This window comes from Xyrauchen texanus, chromosome 6 (assembly GCF_025860055.1).
Source record: "Xyrauchen texanus isolate HMW12.3.18 chromosome 6, RBS_HiC_50CHRs, whole genome shotgun sequence".
Lineage (NCBI taxonomy): Eukaryota > Metazoa > Chordata > Actinopteri > Cypriniformes > Catostomidae > Xyrauchen > Xyrauchen texanus.
Window position 1 is genome coordinate 6,515,823 of NC_068281.1, and position 23,746 is coordinate 6,539,568.

Consider the following 23,746-nt stretch of genomic DNA (forward strand, 5'->3'; position numbering starts at 1 on the left):
GCATGACCGTATCATCGCCTCAGTCCTGAAATACATGAGCACCCTGCTGTCTGGACCTCCTCTGTATCTGAAGTACATAATCTCGGTACAACAAACTCTTCAGGTTCTGACTAGACTCAATTTAAAATAACCGTAATTATCTACAGCTCTCAAAACATGTCCCAACTTTACAGCTGTGAAGGCACTAATAGGCTACATAATTTTGCAGGTTAGTCTGCTCACGTTCTTCCATTGATGAATAAACAAAATAACAATATGCTTCTTTTTGTGATATCATATTGCCATCATACTCTAACCCATAATCACTAACAGATAGTGGAGGAAGAAAAATATCAGCTCACTAAAATACTGTGATTCATTTGTTCTCAAGTTTCTGTCATTTTTAATGGTGTATTATGACATAACAACGATTGTTTACACAAAACCGGATGTTCCGCCCACAGAGTGTCATGGATAGGTTAGCCAAAGTAGCCTAATAGATCAGGTTGTACAGCTGGATCAGACTTAGTGTTCCCAGTAGGTCTATTTTTTTTATAATATTCCCCCTATTCGGGATACCTTTGTCTCAAAGTCGTTAGATCAAGAAAAGGCGTTTGACAGGGCTGAATACTTTTATTTGTGGAAAACAAGGTTCAGAGGGGTGTAAGGGATGTTCTTTATCTGGAATTTTATATTCACTTGAATAGAACCAGTTAAGAGAAAACATTTGTTGGTTGAATTTACAAAATTGTGAAAACAACATTTGTGTGTCCGTTTATGCTGATGTGGTGGTTTTCACAAGTACAAGTGTTAATGAAAATTTGAGAAGATTTTACCATTTTATCATTAGCAAAAGTAAACAAGAGTGAAGCTTTTTTCACTTGGACATTGTTTAAATGGGAAACCAAACCTTTCCTGGTGGTTTAGCCTGGGGAAAACCAGGTTTTATGTATTCAGGAGTGTTTTTTGGAGATGGAATCACCATACAGAAAAACTGGGAAGTAGTCATTGAAAAAGTGAAAGGCAGCCTTGAAAAATGGAAGTTGTTAACACCAAACATGTCATACAGAGGAAGAATGTTAATTGTTAACAATTTAGTACCTTCATGCCTCTGGCTTGTACTGGCCTGTCTATGTCAGATGCATAGTCTGAAGATTTTTGGGGGGATAAATTGCAATAGGTTCAGCAAAGTAAGTATTTACTCAGAGGTTGGGTATGGTATGATACATTTACAAAGTAGGACAGCGGCATTTCACTTGCTGTTTCTACAAAGACTTTGTTTTGGATCAACAATGAATTGTTGGCAGGGTATTACATGCTCAATTTTGCACAAAATTGAAGGACTGGGGTTTTTAATGGGCCCTCTTAAAATTAAACCAATAGAATGCCAGTGTTTTATTGCAACCTCTTTAAAGTTTGGAGTCTTTTTGGCTCACAAAGAGATGAGAACACTTTCTCTTTACTGGCTTTTAGAGGAGCCTTTAATTAATGGTACACGTAACAAACAGCAGTTCTTCTTTTTATGGACTTAATGGACTACTGTTGAATTAAAAAACGATCATTTTGAGAGGTCTGATTAACACAGCTGGAATAGACTTTGAGAAAATGGGAAGTGGCTTTATGCCTAAATGTCAGATCTTTGCGGTCAATTGCACAAATGCAATCGAACTGGAAATCTTTACTTTAAAATAACCTTAAAACCTTTTATTAAGACATTATTTAATATGTGCAGTAAGTTGCTTTCATCATATGGACCATTGGCCAGTCACTATAATGGAGGTTGGTAATTTTGTCCAACACCCAAACTTGGCTATTTTCTGTAAATGAGGACATACCATAAACTTCTATTGTTTTTCTGTAAAGCTAAACCAAACAGTTATTCAAAAGAAGACCTCAAAATTATACTCATGAAAATTATACTGGCTTATTTTAGTGAAGCTTAGTCACTTTGATGGGTCATTTTCTGTTGTCAAATGAATTTGCAGAGAGTAATGCTGTGACCAAAAGCAGCACAACCTTTGTTAACAGTTTCTTTGGTATTTACCACAATGCTAACCACAGTTGTAGACTTTCTAATAGTACTGTGAAACTTCTAAATACTGTTTCAGTTTCTTGCTTGTCAGGCAAAATAAATAAATTTTTATTCTTTAAAGGCCCTTTAAAGGTAATTTGTTGCTAGATGACCTTTTGCCGAGCTCCAACCCACTTGGATTACATTGTAAGCATTTTCCACATTATCGAAGTGCTGCTGTTATGTCTGTTTAATGCAGTTACTTGGCTGGACCGGAAGTACGCAAACAGCAGGTTGCCATCTTAGCCCATGGGAAACTCAGTTCCTGAGACAGGTGCTACAAAATGTCCCAGGTCACTAAATTGTTCACTTATTTACCATATGGTGAATTCCAGTGAGTGCACTATGTGAGGAAGGACATTGGTTGTACACTCATACCACAGTACATAATAGGCATAAAAAAGTGAAGAATGTAGGGAGTGACGTTGTACACTGAGAACAGCTAAGGTATTTCCAGGTTCATGTTTATAGTCTCTCTACTCAAAAGGACACAGAGTAAATACAGGACATCTGAAAAAATAAAGATTACTACTACACTACTAAAGCTGGGAAATGCCTTTATACAGCTTTAAACTGACAACTTTAGCATTAAGGATCATCACAGCTGAGAGACACAACAGACTGATTAATTACACAAACTTAAGAGGCTTACCTCTTATCGGAGTTTCCACGTGTAATAAAGTAGATCCATGGACAAACAAATTTTTTGTGACAGTACTCAGTTTTTCCTCTTTTTTTTTTTTTTTTTTATTTACTTGTTTATTGAATTGTTGTATATAAGCAATATCACACTAGCAATCGTGCTATATGGCCCTAAATCAGCACTGCTGGGATAACCTATGGCACTCTACCTGCTGCCGAATCACAGTAGTTGCCATATTGCACTCCTGCTCATGTGATATTGCTCAATTATTAAGACACTGATACCATTGCAGAGACGATTGTTCTGCACATTTACACTTTTATGCAAAGACAAAATAATGATGATAGAGGCAAATCTTTCTTTAGACCATTGTGTGAATGGCTTTTGCTGCAGATGGCACAAGAGTGAATGGGTACTTCAGAGTATTTGAGAAGATTTGATTCCTTTGGTAGACAAAAAAAAAATCACATGACTTGGTCTTGGAAAATGTCTCCAAGCGAACGTTTGTACAGATGTAGGATTTGCACCAGCTCGCTAAGAACTGCACATAGATGTGTTCATGTTGACTTATTTTGGCTCACTAAACAACATAAACAGAACTTGCTGTTGGCATCAAGGTAGGTGGAGCTCCAGGTCACACCTACTGATGACATGAACCAATGGCTGTAAGAATGTGTTTAGCAACCGATAAGAATTTTTACTAAAAGTTTGCCCCAGCGAGCTGTTTCGAACCATCGAAACGAATGCAAAAACACCATCTTTTTGGCCAGATTTTGTTCTAAATTACATCGTAGGAAATATCAAGGCCTGCAGTCTTGCGATAGCAGTTCAGCGCACTGAAAGAGCTTCACTCTAAAACAAGTCTCACTCTGTTCTCTTTTGAGGGAAAATGATCATATGCTCTTATCTGTGGCTGTTCGAGTTTGGGTTTTTGTTAATGTTCTCAGTTCATTCATTTAACCTACTGCTCTCTCTATTGCTTCCAAGGGACAATGTCTCACTTTCAAGAGTGTTTGTCACTCCGCTGCGATCTTCACATCATTTGGAGGTTTTTGTGTTCCACATTTTGCAGCCACCATGCCATGATTCATTGCTCTTCTGTTTGCAGTAGCATTTGCATGTCAAGCTCCCTGCAGAAGGCAAAAAGCTTTTGAGCATTCATGTACATTGATTTATACATAGGTCCCAGTGTATTGACGTTTTGCTCCCACGATGGTCCCCACTGTTAAGTTGCCTCTCATTCGTGTTAATATGTTTACTAATGATTTGTAGCAAGCTCCTGTTAATTAATGATTTATCGGCAGTTGTGTGTTAATTCATTAATATTCTCAAGCTTTTTTATTCTTTGTTATATTACAGCAAGTTTAATTTCATGATTTCCAATTAACTCATTTTCCAATTATGACTTTGCAGCAAGTTAACTTTAAAGGGATCACCCAAAATGTAAATGATCTCATTATTTACTCAGCCTCATGATATCCCAGGTGTGCATGACTTTCTTCACCAGATTTGAAGAAAAAGAGAAAAATACCTTAGCTGAGACGGTCCTTATAATGCAAGTGAATGTAAATCTCTCTTTTGAAGCTCCAAAAATTACAGACAGTCAGCAGAAACATCATCGATACGACTCCAGCATTTAAATTGATGTCTTCTAAGGTGACACGATCGCTTTTGGTGCGAAATGCCAATGTCACACGCGCGTACCGCTGCTCACCGGAATAATGATTATAGCTATATTTATATCTAGCTTTATGAACCAGGACACTAGCGTTAAGCCATTGGCCAAGCTGGCTAAGGCACACATGGACATTTAGTTAATGTTATGCCATTGACTAAGCAGCCAAGGCACTCCTACAGTAACTAGTACACACTCTGTGAACATAGCACTTTGGAGCAGCAGCAGTACATATGTCTTGATGGTAGATCTGCTTGGTAGGGGGTTTTCATTTAGATTTGTTGTGTTTGGGGATTTAATGAATGCCTAATTGCAGAGGTGGGGGACTTGAGTTACATGACTTGACTCGAGTCGCATATTTAAGGACTTGTGGCTTGCCTAAATTAAGAAAATTACTTAACTTTGACTTGAGAACCAGTGATTCAAGACTTGTCTTGACATAAACTGCATGACTCGACAATGACGTGAATGACGGTTATTTAAAAAAAAATCTAAACAATTTGGAGAATAAGGTATCTAGAAGTATACACTGTATTTTAAGTGCCCACATGCCTTGACTCGAGACTTGATGGTTAAGACTTGAGACATGTGTGAGACTTGAGACATGCTTATGAGGTGCCCCTAGGGACATTATTCAGAATTACCATGCACATACATGTACTTTTCCTCTCACATACACATATGAAACCAAATTCATTCACATACTATAGTGAAATGCTCACACACATACAAATGAAATGCTTTTACAAACACAACTGAAACGCTCTCATACATACAACTGAAAATATTACGCTCACACACACAACTGAAATGCTCTCACACACGCAACTGAAACGCACTCACACACACACACACAAGTGAAATGCTCTCATACATACAACTAAAATGATTACACACTCACACACACACAACTGAAAAGCATTTCAGTATGTTGTATGCAAGCATTTCAGTTGAAACGGAAGGTGGTTAAAGTACCTACTCCACTCCAGTTGGTGGCAGTAGTGCACTTCAAGACGAATAACTAGAAGCTGTTGAAAGAAAGCATATAGGCGGTGGGCCGAGTCAGTCTATCTCGTTTAGTTTTTGATTTGATAGTTACCCAGCAGCTGTCTGGCTCATTTTTTTAATTGTCTGTATGAATAATTCACAAAAAGATTACCGATTGTTGCACATTAAAGTATAAAAATAGATTTAATTTCGCTAGCTGATCACAAACGTTGGCCGGAGTGAGATCCAATCAACGCTTGTGTTGTTACCTTGTTGAATTGATTTGGCCAATCACGTTATTCGTTGAACCGGCGTCGCGTGACTCGCGTCAGTCTGAAGCCGAATGAGTCTACAACCCAAGAGAGACCGTGTGTCTCGGCAAGACAACGTCAAGGTAAGATTTGTTTTACAATGATTATACACCCCTATATCTTAATGCTTTTCATATAAGTTGTATTTAAGACTGCAAGCTATACTTCGTCGTGAATATATGCGTTGTCGTTGATGAGAACAGTAGCCACGAAAGAATGTTGGTAGTGGAGCAGTAAAGCTAGGTCTAACGGTATGTTGCTTAGGCTAATCCAAATCATTCGGTACATACACAATGAACTAAGCAAAGAGTATTCAAATACGGGATAATTACGGGTAAATATTTAAACGGGAAGACAGTAGGAAATAATTTGACAGGTATGTCAAGGTTGGATTGGTTTATAGCAAGCTACCTAGGCTACAAGTAAGCTAGACTAATTATCAGCTAAAAAGAGTGCAAAGCAAAACAAAGAAATTATTTCAAATCAACTTTATAGTGGTAGTCATGGAGTTATATAAGCCATTTATGGTTGATCGTCACAGTTTATACAATGACACAATTCTGTGCATGGTAGCTTATGTGATTTAAAATTATCTAGTAATGTGTGCTTTCTGTGTTTATTTATCTGAATATAATTCAGTTGTTTATCTAACACACAGACATGGACAGGACAACATCATATCTCTCCACACCCAAATGGCTACAGAGGTGATCGTTGACAATCATCACATCAACAGCACCATGAATGGAGCAGGTCAAGATCACGGAGTTGCTTAGTATCCACATCACAGATGACCCATCTTGATCTATCGACACCACCAACAGAACCTGGCCAAGAAAGTCCAAAAACCTCTGCACTTCCTCCCACAGTTGAGGAAGGCTCATCTCCCACAAATCCATCCCCTTAACTTTCTATAGGGGAATCATAGAGAGCCTCTTCCTTCCACCCCCACCCTCCAATAACCTAAGGGCAGCTGATTGACTCTTGCACAAATACACTGGTAGTTTACACTATGATGCTGCTACATTGGTTTATTTTTTTTATTTTTAAATTTGCTATGAACATTTGACCCCACTTAGACACATATTGCACTGCCTTTTGCTACTTGTCATGTCATCCACTTGCACTGAAATACTATATTAATTAGGGATGAGTCACGATTTTCGAATATTCGATTAGTTGATTTTATTATAGAATATTGAATAGGATGTGCGGGATGATTGTCTTTAAAAAAATCCCCATGTTTTAGTTGTGGTTATAAGTTGCAATCCTAAATTCACATAATATTTTTATACATTTTATAAATATATTCTTAATATTTTTTTTGTTTCTATGTTTGAGCTTATATATCTCAATATTAATAACAGTCTGGTTAATTTTGAGTCTTGAAATGTAAACTCTCAAGGGTTGGCTTTCTAAATATATGTTGGTTATGAGTATATTCAGAATGACTTCTGAGCAGCAACCTTTTTATTTTGGGGATGTCATGAATGCATCACTTGCCAAAATTGGGGCTGACTAGTAAGGGGTTAAACGTATATAAATGAAACGTTTTATATAAAAATTATACATTTGATACAAACCTTCACTGTTGTTAGCTGCATTTTCTATCTTCTTATGTGCTCTTCTTATGTGTTCTTTGTTGGTGAAGAGCATGTAGCATTCTCTGTGAAATCCAACATTAGCCGGCACATCTTGGACGTCTTCGAATTTAAGTTAAATGCCAATACGGCTTTTTCAGCTACTGTACTCTCTGTGGTTTGCAGGTTCACCCATAAATTTGTACATTGAACAATCTTTGCCCAACTTGTCTGGGAAAGGGGGGTTACAGGGCTTTTTACATTTGAAGCTAAATGGATAAAACACCTCATTTTTACCTCAGTATTACTGAACTACAGAACTAAATTTACATTTTTAATGATTTACAGCAAAATTGTCATTTCAAGAACGCAGCTTCCTGGTCATCTGTGTTCATTATTTACATTGGTTGTCAAGGAAACGGGAGGTTTTCTAACCTTATGATTAGTACTCCTGCTTATTTGCCGGTTTAAAAAAGTAAGAGTTTGTAAGGACATTTTGCGTCAAATGTGCAAACAGCAAAGTTGGAAACAATGTCTGTAGTACTTATACGATTTTATTACATGACCTCAGCAAAAAAAGACTTACACAGCTGTGAGGTAAGTATTAAATTCATAATTTCGAGGTCCGGCCCATCGCCTAATAGTAGAAAACCGCGCCTTCCACAACATAAGTGACTGTTGACCGTTAGTTCGCCCGCTACACCAATGTCTTCCCAACAACAGCAAAGAACATTAGTCGATGCAGCGGGCTTGCTGAACACCATATTGGCTTCAGCGGAGACCATCAGAACACTGTCAAATGCCACAACAATCGGGCAGCAGCCGACCGTTGCAACTCCAAGTGTGGACACGTCGATGGACGATCACCTAGCGTCGCTCTTCCCTTCCCGCCAGCGTAGCAGCGTTGCATTGTCAACTGCAGGTCCAGTCAGGAGAGAACGTGCTTGTCATTTTTATTTCCTAATGACGAAAATGGGTGTTTGGAGGATACATCACGTTATCTACAGCTAACTTAAGTTAGGTGCTGTGATTAGTGGTCTTCCTAGTTTTAAAAAATGACAAGCTGAAGCAAGCTGGTTTCTAGCTAACTTACCTTGTTCTCCTTTTGCCTGATGTCCATGGGCTGAAACATTGCTGTGCTTGATAACGTGGTGGAGCACGTTCTCTCCTGACTGGACCTGTATGGTGCTGACAATGCAACGCTGCTACGCTGGCGGGAAGGGAAGAGCGACGCTAGGTGATCGTCCATCGACGTGTCCACACTTGGAGTTGCAACGGTCGGCTGCTGCCCGATTGTTGTGGCATTTGACAGTGTTCTGATGGTCTCCGCTGAAGCCAATATGGTGTTCAGCAAGCCCGCTGCATCGACTAATGTTCTTTGCTGTTGTTGGGAAGACATTGGTGTAGCGCAATTGGCGGGCGAACTAACGGTCAACAGTCGCTTATGTTGTGGAAGGCGCGGTTTTCTACTATGCTTTCAACAGCTTCTAGTTATTCGTCTTGAGGTGCAGTACTGCCACCAACTGGAGTGGAGTAGGTACTTTAACCACCTTCTGTTTCAACTGAAATGCTTGCATACAACATACTGAAATGCTTTTCAGTTGTGTGTGTGAGAGTGTAATCTTTTTAGTTGTATGTATGAGAGCGTTTCAGTTGTGTGTGAGAGCGCGTTTCAGTTGTGTGTGAGAGCGCGTTTCAGTTGTGTGTGTGTGTGAGAGCGTTTCAGTTGTGTGTGTGTGTGAGAGCGTTTCAGTTGTGTGTGTGTGAGCGTAATATTTTCAGTTGTATGTATGAGAGCATTTCAGTTGTGTGTGTGTGAGCGTAATATTTTCAGTTGTATGTATGAGAGCGTTTCAGTTGTGTGTGTGTGAGCGTAATATTTTCAGTTGTATGTATGAGAGCATTTCAGTTGTGTGTGTGTGAGCGTAATATTTTCAGTTGTATGTATGAGAGCGTTTCAGTTGTGTGTGTGTGAGCGTTTCAGTTGTGTGTGTGTGAGCGTAATGTTTTCAGTTGTATGTATGAGAGCATTTCAGTTGTGTGTGTGTGTGAGCGTAATATTTTCAGTTGTATGTATGAGAGCGTTTCAGTTGTGTGTGAGAGCGCGTTTCAGTTGTGTGTGTGTGAGCGTAATATTTTCAGTTGTATGTATGAGAGCATTTCAGTTGTGTGTGAGAGCGCGTTTCAGTTGTGTGTGTGTGTGAGCGTAATATTTTCAGTTGTATGTATGAGAGCGTTTCAGTTGTGTGTGAGAGCGCATTTCAGTTGTATGTATGAGAGCATTTCAGTTGTGTGTGTGTGTGAGCGTAATATTTTCAGTTGTATGTATGAGAGCATTTCAGTTGTGTGTGTGTGTGTGAGCGTAATATTTTCAGTTGTATGTATGAGAGCGTTTCAGTTGTGTTTGTAAAAGCATTTCACTTGTATGTGTGTGAGCATTTCACTATAGTATGTGAATGAATTTGGTTTCATATGTGTATGTGAGAGGAAAAGTACATGTATGTGCATGGTAATTCTGAATAATGTCCCTAGGGGCACCTCATACATGCTTGTGACTTTAACTTGTGTGACTTGCTCCCACCTCTGCCTAATTGTGCAGCAGCATGTCTTTTGCAGAGTTTTGTGCAGCATGATCACATGCTAACTCATTATCTTTATTTACTAACAGTAGCAAGTCTCTGTACTTGCTCTGCTGCAGCAGCAGCAGCGTAGCAGATCTAGTCCGCCAAGACCAATAACATATCTTCATGCCTTACCTACATCAACATGCCATACCTTTCCGAGAATTGTCATGGCTGAACTTGTTTTATCCAGTATATTCAACCACATCATTTTCCTGATCGTTTATGCCTCCAATTATTGAATTAGGCAGAACATTTATTATTTATAGCTTTCTAAATGATGGATAAAGGTTACATTGGTTAACATATCTTATATTAACTTACATCATTCTTGTAAAAAAACAATGACAAACCTTATGTCGTTGTAATCGAGCATTTATTGTTTCATCTGTCAGAGTCAAATGCTTTACTTCCCCTATAAAGCTCCCAAGGGAAAGTTAATAACAGCGTGAAAGCGCCCTCTGTTTGCTTGTATGAATGTAACCCATCATAAGAAAGTGTTCTACCCCTGTTGAAGCATTATTCAAATCACATAATTTATATGGATAAATGTTTCCCAATTTACTAGACTAAATATTATATGAAAAAAAATGACAATAAAATGCAAATTAATCTCTACAGTAATCAAAATACTTTTTGATTGTAACTGTAACTGTAGTGGAAACTAACACTTTGTATTTTTAATACTCAATCCTGTTACTTCCCAAACTTGACAATATATGTGAATAGTGAATAAACTAATATTATACAGTATGTAACCTTAAAAACATCATCCCACCTCTACACACCAACAGGATATGGACAATAGGCTATGAGAAATACATTGTCTCTGATTAAAGCATTCCAGATTATATTAAATATGATTAACATTTTTAGAAATAAAAGATAGTTTGATTAATTTTATAAGTAAAAACAAGAAGACCTTTAGTAAAATAATTGTGAATAGTGTTGGGAATAATGACTTAGAATGCAAAAGAAAGTAAAAATATGCTGTAAATAATGGCTACAAAACACTGGCTACAAATGTTGTAACCAGAATGACTAGGAGTAGACGCTGAAGAGGATAATGATGATGTTGAAGATGATGATAATGATGATGGTGTGGATGATAAAGATGGTGGTGAATGTGATGATGAAGATGGTGAGGATGTAGATCGTGGTAAGGTTGATGGTGTGGATGATGAATGTAGTGGTGAAGATGGTGAGAATGATGATGGTAGTAAGGCTGGCTCAAGTCGTGAGAATGAAGATGTTTGTGATGTTGGTAATGAAGATGGTGAGAAGGATGATGGTGCATAGGTTGGTGCTAATAATGCAGATGAAGAAGATGGTGATGAATTTGATGATGGAAATTTTGAGGACATGATGATGGTAGTGAGGTTGGTGTTGATGGTGTGAACTGTGAAGGTGGTAAAATCGGTGAGGAAGATTTTGAGGGTGATGAAGATGGTGAGAATAATGATGATAGAGTGGATGATAAAGATGGTGGTGAATTTGGTGATGAAGATGGGGATGATGAAGTTGGTGGTGAGGTTGGGGATGATTGTAAGGATAGTGTTCGTGGTAAGGTTGGTGATGCTGATGTTGTGGATGATAAAGTTGCTAATGATGAGGATGAGGCAGATGGGGATGAAATTGATTGCGGAAATTGTGAGGATGATGAAGATGGTGGTGAGGTTGGTAATGATGGTGTGGACTGTGAAGAAGGTGGTGAAATTGGTAAGGAAGATGGTGATGGTGTTAAGGTTAATAATGATGATGGTGGGGATGATAAAGATGGTGGTGAATTTGGTGATGAAGATGGTGAGGACGAAGATTGTGGTGAGGTTGATGGTGGTAGGGTTGATGATGGTAATGAAAATGTTGAGGATAATGATGGTAGTGATGTTGGTAATGAAGATGGTGAGAAAGATGATAGTATGGAGGTTGGTGCCAATGTTAAGGATGAGGTAGATGGTGATGAATTTAATGATGAAGATTGTGAGGATGATGAAGTTTGTTGTGAATTTGGTGATGAAGATGGTGAGAATGGTAAGGTTGATGATGATGGTAAGGATGGTGTTTGTGGTAAGGTTGGTGATGCTGATGGTGTGGATGATGACGACACTGGTGAAACTGGTGGTGAGGTTGGTGAAGATGATGGTGATGTTGACAAAGAAGGTAATGTAGATGGTGTGGAGGTTTGTAAGGCTGTTGGTGAAACACATGAGGATGCTGTTCAAATTTGGTTAAATTATTAGGATAATTACATCAGTATTGGATTATTTTATATTTATTCATGAACTAATATACTATTCAAATGAACAAGACCATTTAAACAACTTATTTTTTTGTATAATTAATCGCGTGTTATTCGCGTTAACTCGACAGCCCTAATTTTATTCATTCATTAACGTTAGCAACTGTCTATCTGTAGATATTTCAGATATTTGCAACCCTCTTTGCATTAATTATCCGGTTCACTGACGTAATGTTTTTACTACAATGAAATGTAATTTTGAGGGCATGTGAGGTGGTGTTTGTCAGCAGCTAGAGTATATTAACAATACTGTTATGATGGACAAAATATTTCAACTGGTTGAATAAAATACTTTAGAAAGGCAAAATACTCTGAATAGGCTACTATCTTTAAGACTGATGTTATTGTTTGTAAACATGTGTTTTGGTGTGCAGCGTGTTTGACCGGCTGACATTTGGACAAAACCCTGTGTAGTGCAAGTTATCAACATTTTTGGTTGGTTTCTCTGTGAGTTAAAAAGAAAAAAAAGATATGCATATATGTTGAAAGTTCTTCTCAAAATGTCAGTCACCTTTTAGGAATACACTAGCATTTTGATGGCTTTTAAGGTAACAGACATGGACGAAATGTCAACAAACGGCATTTTTGTTTTCATGGGGTCTTTATATATCCATCTGGGCTGTTTTATTTTTGCTTTGTATTAAATGTCAGCTGCATGCCAAAATTACAAACCTACCTTTAATCTTATACACCATACACAATAAAATTGCATATAATATCTGTGTATACTGACAAGCAGATTATTATGAGTTCAGGGAGATAATGTTTTGTACAGAGTTTTTAATCTTACGTTGAATGCAAGTTTCAACGTAGTCAGCACAGCAGTCATTATTGTTTAGGCAGGCCTGGTCACAATAACATCCTCGGTTGCAACTGCCATTTGTCCCAGCACAGCAGAGCACAGTGGGTGTTGAACACAGGGCTAAAAAAAATCCAAGACATCAATCACTTAAAAAGAGACTTTAGTGTGAACCACAATCCCTGTTCTAATTCTGGTATTGCTTTGGCCAAACTGATACATACCTGGCATCATACAGCTACTGTAAATGCCTAAATCTAGACCTGTAGCACATAACATGCTGTTCTCAAGATTTATTTGATTATTTAATGTAAAAAGAAAAATACTGTGTGGATCCTCTGTGGATACCTCTTGTCACTTTTACAAGTGACCCAGCAAAATCGATCACTGCTATAAAATTCTGATTAAACAACAAGCAAACTCTTATTAGATAAATGAATTACAGCGACAGAGGCATATACCATTGATTAACAACATCGGAGGATTTTTACTTTTGGAACCTGACGTTTGTGCTGTATAAACAAAAAACCTCAAAAGTAAAATATCCAGACGCATTACAGTAAACATTGGCACAAATTAGTGAAAAGAGAAATAACAGTGTTCTGTTTGTTCTTTTGTTTGTTTGGGTGTTGTTTGTGTCTTGGTTGTCTCTCTGTGTTTTGTAACTTCTGTTAAACCTATGTATTGATAACTTGTTAACATATTATGAGCAATACTTAGTCATCCAAATATATTAGATATTAAAATGGACATATTTTCACAGATTTCAAGATTTTATTGCTTTGGCAGTGAAGTTCTAGTGTAAGTGTTTAGTGTATTTCCTTGTTGTCTTTGCACTTGACATGTTTTATTATGCAGTGTCATTATGTCATTGTTTATTCGCCATCATATTGTTCCAGACCCATGTGACTTACTTTCTTCTGTGGAACACAAGAGAGCATTTTATTCTCCGTCATTATTGCATTTTTTTTATACAATACAAATATTTGGTGACTGAGGCTAATCCTGCCTAACGTCTCCTTTTGTGTTTAAACGAAGAGAAGAAAGTCAAGGTTTGGAACAACATGAAAAAGCCAAGGTTTGGAACAACATGAGGGTGCACTATCCCTTTAAGGATTGCTATAGAATTATTAAATTAAATCCGGGTTCATGGAAGTGAGTATGGAAATTAAACTAATACATTCACTAATGCTAATATTAATACTAATACAGCAATCTGTTTTGTTTAGGTATTTAACCTAAATATTGTGATTTCCTGTATTATTAATATTGTGATTTAATGTTACACATTAGGTTTCATCTAGCTAGGCCACGTCATGAATAAAATTAATGAATTAATAATATATATATAAAAACAATTGTTTGTTTCACAGAACAGTTTACATCTGTTGAGCAGCATCTTTCTTACCTGATGCCAGTATCCTCTCTCTTTGGTACATGAGCAGTAAGAGAAGAACGACATGTGCAGCTGAAATCCTCATTCTGGTCAAGGTGAGTGTGTGCAAAGTGGTGTGCGCTTGTTGAAATGCTAGTAAAATGATTGAAATGGCAAGCATCTTGCAGATTTTATAGTCTTTCCATACATCACTTTTTTTTGTTTTTTTGTTTCCTCTTTCCTGCATCTTGTCAAGCAAGTCCTAATTTGAAATATTTTAATTTGGGTCTGAACTCTTCATCAGAACTTATTATTTGAGAGGAATGCAGTTAACAAGGTGGTGGAGGAATGCAGTAAACAGGTATGGTTCTTTGGGTATGTTATGTGAATAATTAATGCCGTCACTTTTCTGTGAGCAAAATACAGAAGCTTACTTACATACCCTGAATCGTGGAGTCAAGCAGGTGGGTGCGATGACATCAGGTGAGGGAGGTGTGCTTGTGTCAGTAGCATGCGCTGTGCAAGCGCTGGGAAATGCAACCCCTCAGGATGGATGCAAGAGGAAGACGTCCACTTATTCCTTGATCACTTTGCAAAACACACAAAGATCGGCCCAGAGAAGGTTTTGCTTTTGGTAGATAACTGTTAGATAATTTTGTCATCCAATGTATTTAATTTATTTGTTGATCTGCAATCCCCGTCTCGATACGGCTCAGCTGAGGGAAGAAATGACACGACACTCAATGGTATCAAATCTCTCTTCAACGTTTATTTGTTCAGTATTCTGTTATATGGTCCAGAAAACCACATTCCACTGGACCCTGACCAATGAAATAGTTATTTACCTTATATGGGGGTGACATACATGTTTGAGCTACGTGTGAAACGTGAGAGTAGAGAGAAAAAACAGATTCCTAAGAACATCTTTAGAACAGGAAGCAGCTGCAGATACTCCCAACAAAAGAAGTTTAAAAGAGGCCTTCATTATTCCACATTACATCACCAGAGAAGTTGTTGAGAAGCATTCATTATTCCACAATGCCCACTTTGATCCTGAAAGGATCACGTAGCCTTCTCAACCAACTTCAGTATTAGGTACACACATATAATGGAGCATGGCGATATTATGCCTGTTTATCATCACATTCAACTTTTGCATTAAGAATTGTAGCAAATTGGGCCAAATAATAACATAAGTAGAATGCATACAGCAATCGATATAATGGAAGACATCCAGGGTGCGAACCACCCAAACACATTGAAAAATGTCCCCATATTCCCTGATGTTATCAGCTAATTCTTTATTCAACTTATCCATTTCCTTTCATACCTTCGTGAATTCACAATCATCATCAATGTGACCTAGGATGTATGTATAGCATTTGTCACCAAATATTTTACATACTCCTCCTCCATCTTTAGCCAAGAGTTAATCCAAACATTTAATACCTCTTGGCTGTGTGAAATGTGAGCGTAGAGAGAAAAAACTGATTCCTAAGAACATCTTTAGAACAGGGAACAGCTGCAGCTACCCAACAAAAGAAGTTTAAAAGAGGCCTTCATTATTCCACATTACATCACCAGAGAATTTGTTGAGAAGCATTAATTATTCCACAATAACCACTGTTCACATATATCTGTGTACGCTATAGACTGTGCTACAATCCCCCCTCGCGTTACATAGTCAATATAAATGAAAAGATATCAGGACATTCACAAGATTGTATTTCTGTATAACATTTATCAAATGTGTAATAAGTGTGTGGTTAAACTAAAATGTAGTTAAGTCAATAAAAGGGAAAAAAATCCTGCATACTACCTTAGCTTGCAAGGAATATTACAAAAATGTTATTGCAATGTTTCATTCACATGATGTAAATGCCTCTGTAAAACATCTGATGAGGACAAAAGAAGGGCAAGTCATGGGTTCTACCATGTAACACTGAGCAGTGTTCCAATGATCTTCCCAGTGTTGGTTACCGGAGGAGCAACAACGTTTTCTTTGAAGTGCAGGAGGAAGTGTTAGCTGACTATTTGCTTAGCCAGCAGGCCTGTATTATCCACGTGATGCAAGCATATGACAGGTTAGCCTCTGGAGACCAGAGTAGAATTGAACACCGGTCCTACTCGACCCGCTCCGAGCGGGATTCGAACCGGTGTCTCCGGCATGGGAGGCGGGCTTGCTAACAGGAGGCTAAAGGCTATAGTCTCTAGCGTCAATCACTAGTGTGCCTCTTGAGGCCAGAGGAGTGAGGTTTACACTAGGGATGGGCATTCATCAATAATTTGGTATTTGAATATTTAAGCTCATAAAAAATGAATATTCACATATTTTATTATTTAAATGAAGGCAATTAATGAGAAAACAATTTTTGTCAAAGTTTGCATCACCATTAAAAAAAACAAGCTTCTAATTATAATCAAAACAAGGTTCTGGCAGACACAACTAAAACAGCCTAATTGTGGGTTGGAGGATAAATTAGGTGTATGCCTGGCTTAATAGATGAGTCTTTAGTCCAGACTTAAACTGAGGGAGTGTGTCTGCATCTTGAACAGTGTTAGGGAGACTATTCCATAGTTTTGGATCCAAATATGAAAAGGATCTTCCTCCTTTTGTGGATTTTGATATTCTAGGAACTATTATCAGGCCAGAATTTTGTGATTGTAATGAACGTGATGGAATATAGCATGGTAGAAGGTCACTTAAGTACTGCGGAGCTAGACCATTCAAAGCTGTGTATGTAGTTAACAGAATTTAAAAATTATTACGGAATTTAACAGGTAGCCAATGTAATTATGATAAAATGGGGCTAATATGATCATATTTCTTGTTCTCGTTAGCACTCTGGCTGCTGCATTTTGAACCAATTGAAGTTTATTTATTGATCTTGCTGGACATCCTCCCAGTAATGCATTACAATAATCTAGTCTTGAGGTCATGAACGCATGAATTCGTTTTTCGGCAACAGAGAGCATGTGCTGTAATTTAACAATATTTCTTTGGTGGAAGAATGCTGTTCTACAAACATTGATACTTTGATTTTCAAAAGGACCGATTGGTTTCAAATATAACACCTAAGTTCTTCGCTGTTGAAGATGATGTATCAGTACATCCATCGAGAGTCAAATTATATTGTAATGGATTATTGAGGAGTTTTTTGGTCCAATAATTAGTACCTCTGTTTTTTCAGAATTGAGTAGAATCCAATCATATTTCATTGATACACTCTGCTAATTTCAAGAATTGTGAAATCTCATCAGGTTTTGAAGAAATATAAAGTTGTGTATCGTCGGCATAGCAGTGGAAACTTATTCCACAATTCCTGATAATATCTCCCACTGGAAGCATATACATGGAGAAAAGCAGAGGCCCTAAAACTGATCTGTGTGGCACTCCATATTTTACTTTTGTTTGGTTTGACAATTTCTCATTTACATGACATTCTGACCTAAACCATGCTAATGCAACTCCACAAACACCAACATAATTCTCTAGCCTATTCAAGAGAATGTCGTGATCTATCATGTCGAATGCAGCACTAAGATCTAAAAGCACTAGAAGAGAAATGCAGCCGCGATCAGTTGATAAGAGCAAGTAATTTGTAACTCTGATAAGTGCAGTCTCTGTACTGTGATGAGGCCTAAATCCTGACTGAAATTCTTATTTCACTGTAGAAATGAACACATTTGGTAGGATACTACTTTTTCTAGTATTTTTGACAGAAACGGGAGATTTGAAATCGGTCTATAATTAGCCAGTTCTCCAGGATCAAGTTGTGGCTTCTTAATAAGCGGTTTGATAACTGCCATTTTAAAGTTTCTTGGGACATGTCCTAAGCATAGCGAGGAGTTAATAATATTAAGAAGAGGTTCTGAGATTACAGGGGATACCTCTTTTAAGAGCTTAGTTGGTATAGGATCTAACAAACATGTTGTGGCTTTTGATGTTTCGATAAGTTTTGTTAGCTCTTCATGACCTATGACACAGAAGGATTGAAGTTGCATGTGAGGAAAATTATTAGACACTGTTTTCTGAGGTGCTACGACAGATGATTGCATCATTCCAATTTTATTTCTGATTATTTCAATTTTATCTGTAAAGAAATTCATGAAGTCATTACTCTTGTGCTGCAACGAAATATCTGGTTCTGTTGAGGCTTTATTCCTAACCAATTTAGCCACAGAACTGAATAAACATCTAGGATTGTTGTGGATATTTTCTATGAGTTTACTAAAATTAAAACTTTTAGTGCCTGTCTGTATCTACAGACACTATCCTTCGAAATGGTCCACGAAATACTTCTAATTTTGTATTTTTCCATATGTGCAACATTTTCCGAGCTGCTCTCTTGAGAGCATGAGTGTGATCTATTTACATGGTGCAGGGCTTATTTCTTTAATTTTCTTTAATCGAAGTGGGGCGACAATATCAAGAGTGCTAGAGAAGACTGCATTTATATTTTTTGTTATTTCATGAAGTTCTTCTGGTCTTTGTGGTTTATTGAGTGTATGAAATAGATCTGGAAGATTATTAGTGAAGCTATCTTTAGTGGTCGAAAGAATAGTTCTACCTGAAAGATAGTGTGGTGTGGATTGAGTAACATTAGCTGATTGCAGCATACAAGAGATGAGGTAATGATCCGAGATGTCATCGTTCTGCTGCAGAATTACTATATTATCAACATCAACTCCATATGACAGAATTAAATCTAGCGTATGATTATGGCGATGATCACTACAGTAAAGAATACCAGTCTTTAATATTTCTGTTGGGTGACTTTATGCCACTCCTGGCACAAAAGTTTAAGCAGCTAGGCTTTGTTTGTTGGCTTGTGGCAATCCATCCTCCTCTTGATCACATTCCAGAGGTTTTCAATCGGGTTCAGGTCTAAAGATTGGGCTAGCCATGACAGGGTCTCGATCCGTTGGTCCTCCATCCACATCTTGATTGACCTGGCTGTGTGGCATGGAGCATTGTCCAGCTGGAAAAACCAATCCTCAGAGTTGGGGAACATTGTCAGAGCAGAAGGAATCAAGATTTCTTCCAGGATAGCCTTGTATGTGGCTTGAGTCATGTGTCCTTCACAAAGACAAATCTGCCCAATTCCAGCCTTGCAGAAGCACCACAGATCATCACCGATCCTCCACCAAATTTCACAGTGGGTGTGAGACACTGTGGCTTGAATGCCTCTCCAGGTCTCCGTCTAACCATTAGATGACCAGTTGGAGGTTTTGGCGCCTGCCCATGACGGTAAACGACACGCGATAAGAGTTTTAGTCCTAACCTGCCATAACCAGCGACAGTTACATTCTGTAGATTGCTTGTTTTCTATTTGAGGTGTCGAATCATGCCGGGTAACACCATCTGCTATGGACTGGCTCTGGCCCCAAATCTTTCTCATAACAATATATTGAAACCAGCATCTAATGAGCCGGTTTAAAGCTATTTGATTTTGGGTGAAAATTTCACATTTACCGAATGTTTCATTGAGGTCTCGCTCTCTTCATGTGGATGTCTGACACAAAAATAAACCGGTTCAAAATGGAGAAGAGGTGACAGACATTCCCGTCTCCTCTATCTTTCTGTTTGATTGAGTACTCCGGTTCAAATAACTAAGGGTGCATCTCAATCAGTTTCCTAGTTCAGTATTCAGGGCACTGATCAGCGAGTCGGCCATTTTTAGGGCTGTCTCGTTCGCAAAATCATTCCAGTGCACTGAAACGTTCGCTCCCTAAAAAATGACACTATGCCCCGTTAAAACCAGGGAGCATCGTTGCTCACTATGTTCCCTTACCGGAAACGTCGTCATGTCTTCTGAAGTCTCAAGTTGTTAGATGTTGAGCACAAGTGTAAAACTATGAATTCCAAGCCTTATTTTCTGTTTAAAAGAGATTTTGTTTGTAATGTCTTTCATTAATTACCATGAAAGTGAAACAATCTTTTAAATATTTAAGTTGTTAAAAGAATGTTTAAAATACACTCCATTATGCCATTACTTATGCCATTTATCTGTTATAGTAACACTGTACTTTTTAATATCTTCAACGAAAATGAACAATAGTGTCATTTATACAGCAATGGTGCTGATTAATAACAGCTGCACTTGAATGCACAAGCTCTTTAATGTGTTGCAGGTGATTGAGCCATAAGTGTCCCAATGTTCAGTGGATCAGTACCCTTACCAGTGCCCAAAACAAAAAAAAATAGCTTGAATCCCCATCTTGCGAGCAAACTGTTACTCTGATCAAGAGTTTCATTAAATAATACATTCGATTTCAGTTTGTTTCTCACCAAAATGTATTGTATGCTTTCATAACAATTTATTAGACTTTGGAATTATAATTTTTCATCCTTTTAAAGATTAAAGAGGTGGTCACTATAAACTGCCATTGTATGACATCACTGAGCACAATTTCTTTTCACAATTTCTCCCTTTGTGTTTAGAAAAGAAAGAAAATCATATGGGTTATAACAACACAGTCATTGAGAGTAAGCAATGACTGAATTTTCATTTTTGGGTGAACTATCCCTTTAAGGCAAAGGGATTTTATACCCCTTTTTAAATTCCACTGTGTGGTTATAAACTCTCATTTTGAGAGCAAAGACATGACAGTCATCAACGTCATCCTCCTCATTGCTGTTTTTCATCACTGTCATATTCCTCGCTGCTCCCGTCAACCACATAAAGAATTGAAGGTTGCTGGGCAGGGTGGTGGAATGGACCAGGATGTGAGAGTCCTTGCCCTTAAATTACTGCTTCATGATGTCAAAGGATTTGTATTCAGTTTCTTCATTGATTTTGCACTTGATTTAATCTGGCACACGGAAACATGATGTGTAATGAGACCAGTCATACCAGTAGATCAACATAAAGGGCTGTTCACACGCCATGCAGTCTTGCATTCAAAAGAAACTAGCGCAGTGGAATGGACTAGAATTCAAGGGTCTTAAGATGCATTTTAAAATTTGAACTTCTTTTAACTTGAAACACCATTTAAAAAAACACAGCACTCAGTTTTCACAGAAAAACTATTACAAAATTGTACAAAAAAGGACAGATGGAATGCAGGAATGCGCCCTGTGTGAAGGCCCATATGAGTGCATGATTTTTTATGATGAAAACACTAATATATTTTGATGGTTTCAGTGGAAATGTTCCAAGCAACTGTTCTTGCTAAGTCATGCGACAGGCTTTAACAACCTGTCTAGACAAGACCTGTCCTCTCTCCTCTAGACCAGCTCGTATTTCACCACCCAGCCCCTGGCTGTCTGACGTTCTTCGTGAACATCAGACTGATCTCAGAGTAGCTGAGAGGAGATGGCATAAATCTAGAGATCCAGCAGATCTAGGTAAATATCAACTTCTGCTTGCAACCTTTTCAGATAACATTAAAGCTGCAAAAACCTCCTATTACCAGACCAAGATCAACAGCACCACAAACACTCATAGCTTATTTAGAACATTCAACACACTTCTCTGTCCTCCTCCTCCACCACCTGACACATCACTGACAGCAGATATCTTCACCACATTTTTTACAAATAAGTTTACAACCATCAGCAATACATTCACTACACCACACAATGTCAAACACCTGGCTCCTGCATGCAACCCTTCTTTCCCTATGTTCTCTCCTCTGACTGACACTGAGGTCTCTAAACTCCTCTCCAACCACCCCGCCACCTGTTCCCTTGACCCCATTCCATCACACCTTCTCCAGGCCATCTCTCCGTCCATCCTACCTGCACACATAATTAACAGATCTCTACTTACAGGCACTTTTCCCACTACATTTAACAGGCTCGAGTAACCCCACTACTGAAAAAACCTGCACTTAACCCCACACAGATAGAACACTACAGACCAGTCTCTCTCATCCCATTCATGGCAAAAACACTTGAAAGGGCAGTTTTCAATCAGATCTCTGCCTATCTCTCACAGAATAAGCTTCTGGATGACAATCAGTCAGGCTTCAAAAGTGGACACTCCACTGAGACTGCCCTGCTGTCTGTCACAGAGTCGCTGAGACAGGCGAAAGCTGAATCCAAATCATCCGTTCTGATTCTGCTGGACCTTTCTGCTGCCTTTGACACAGTCAACCATCAGATTCTTCTCTCCACCCTCTCTACTCTGGGCATCAGAGGAACTGTGCTTGACTGGTTGACCTCCTATCTCTCAGATAGGTCCTTCAAGGTAGCCTGGAGAAGTGAGGTATCCAAGCCACATCAGTTACTTACTGGGGTACCTCAGAGATCAGTACTTGGGCCACTTCTCTTTTCCATATACACAACAACATTGGGACCCATCATTCAGTCACATGGTTTCTCTTATCACTGCTATGCTGACGACACGCAACTTGTCTTTTCAGCCCAACAACACCACAGTGACTGCTCGAATCACTGCCTTTCTGGCAGACATCTCGGCCTGAATGAAGGAACACCACCTGCAGCTCAACCCAGCCAAGACTGAACTCCTTGTCTTTCCAGCCAACCCTGCTGTTGAACACAACATCACCATGCAGTTGGGTTCAAATACAGTATCGCCTTCCAAAACAGTTAGAAACGCAGTTAGACCGTCAGCACAAAACCTGAATGAGAGTGGGCATTCCTTCTCCTTTTATATTCGTATGTCTGGGGGAGTGGCATGCAAATTCCACTTGCCAATTCTCATTGGCCTTTTTTATCAAAGATTGAGGTGTTTCGGGACTCTCAAGAGCGACTCCTAGTGTCACTACATCGACACAATGTCTCGTTCCCTCCATCAGGGAACGGAGGTTATCTCTCACGGGAGCGTTGTATTTTAAGGTGCCCTGAAAATGAAAATAGTTGCTGGCTCCATCTGCTAACAGCACTTGCATTGTAACCAGTTATGTTAGAAGTTATTATAATTTTTCTAATCTTGTAAACATCTTACATAATGTTGTGCAATAAAATGTCACTTCACATGTGGTTTGAGAGATTTTTCTAACATTAGTTTTATTTAGATCCCAAACAATATATCCAGCCCATGTAACAATGGAAACCTCACACTATTGCCTAAACAGTATGAAGATTTATTGTATTAATATATTATATTATTTAATCAGAATAACAAGCAAGTCCCAATACCCGGTTGCATAAAACACCTTGAGTTTTTGCCTTAAGTATAACACACACTTGTGGAATTAAAATGTGTTCATAAATTCTCAAATATATGAAAATGTTATTTAATTGTACTCTAATTGTGTTTGTTTGTATATGGTCATATACCAGATTTAAATATCAGACAATGTAGTAATGGCAACAGGCCAAATTATTGAATACTCATTTGTGTTTTTAGGACATTTCTGGAACTACGTCTCAGTACTTTGCCACTTGACCTAAAATTTGGAACAGAACTGACTTTGATTTTTTTTAAAGTATTTT